This window comes from Carlito syrichta, unplaced genomic scaffold (genome assembly GCF_000164805.1).
Source record: "Carlito syrichta isolate Samal-C Ts95f unplaced genomic scaffold, Tarsius_syrichta-2.0.1 Scaffold3594, whole genome shotgun sequence".
In the NCBI taxonomy this organism is placed as follows: Eukaryota; Metazoa; Chordata; class Mammalia; order Primates; family Tarsiidae; genus Carlito; species Carlito syrichta.
Window position 1 is genome coordinate 1 of NW_006947690.1, and position 1067 is coordinate 1067.

Genomic DNA, 1067 nt, shown 5'->3' on the forward strand with positions numbered 1-1067 from the left:
ATGTACCTAATAACTGTGCTTGGGAACCTGCTCCTCATCCTGGCCACAATCTCAGATTCCCACCTCCATACTTCTATGTATTTCTTCCTCTCTAATTTGTCCTTTGTAGGTGTCTGTTTTGTGTCTGCCACTGTCCCAAAGATGCTGGTGAATATCCAGACAGACAACAAAGCCATAACCTATGCCGGCTGCATCACCCAGATGTGCTTTTTTGTTCTTTTTGTTTAGTTAGACAGTCTACTCCTGACTGTTAGGGTTTATGACCAGTCTGTGACTATCTGTCGCCCTCTGCACTACATGATCATCATGAACCCCATGATCTGTGGGCTGCTGGTTGTGGCATCCTGGGTCTTAGGTGTTCTGCATTCATTGTTACAAAGTTTAATGGTGTTGTGGCTGTCCTTCTCTACAGACTTGGAAATACAGCACTTTCTTGTGAACTTAATCAGGTGGTCCATCTTGCCCATTCTGACACCTTTCTTAATGACATGGTGATATATTTTGCAGCTGTACTGCTGGGTGGTAGTCTCCTTGCTGTGATCCTTCACTCTTACTCTAAGATAGTTTACTCTATATGTGAAATCTCATCAGCTCAGGGAAAGTATAAAGCATTTTCTACCTGTGCATCTCACCTCTCAGTTGTCTCTTTATTTCATTGTATGACCCTAGCGGTGTACCTTAGCCCTGCTCCTACCGACAACTCACTCAGGTGCAACAGCCTCAGTGATGCACACTCTGGTCACCCCCATGCTGAACTCCTTCATCAACAGCCTGAGGAAAAAGAATATCAAGGAGGCTCTGAAATGATTTTACAGACGGACATTCTTCAAGAAGTGCATACAATAGCAGAACTCTAAGCCCCAACCCCAAAATTGTGATTCATGAATCAGACTGTGGAAGCAGGATTTGCTCCTTCTGTTTATCTCCCAGAGATTTGATTTCTTTGATCTCAACTGATTCATAGAATTTAAGCTATTCCTTTATAAAATCTGATCATCCACAGATTTTTTTCCTTTGCTGTTTTCTTACTTCCTCAAAGTTATCTCGAATCTAGTTAGTATTAATTA

General features: G+C 42.2%; 1 pseudogene; it reads left to right on the top strand.

The window, feature by feature from the left end:
- On the top strand, nucleotides 1-807 carry LOC110596073 (annotated as a pseudogene).
- Nucleotides 808-1067: the final 260 nt, after the last annotated feature.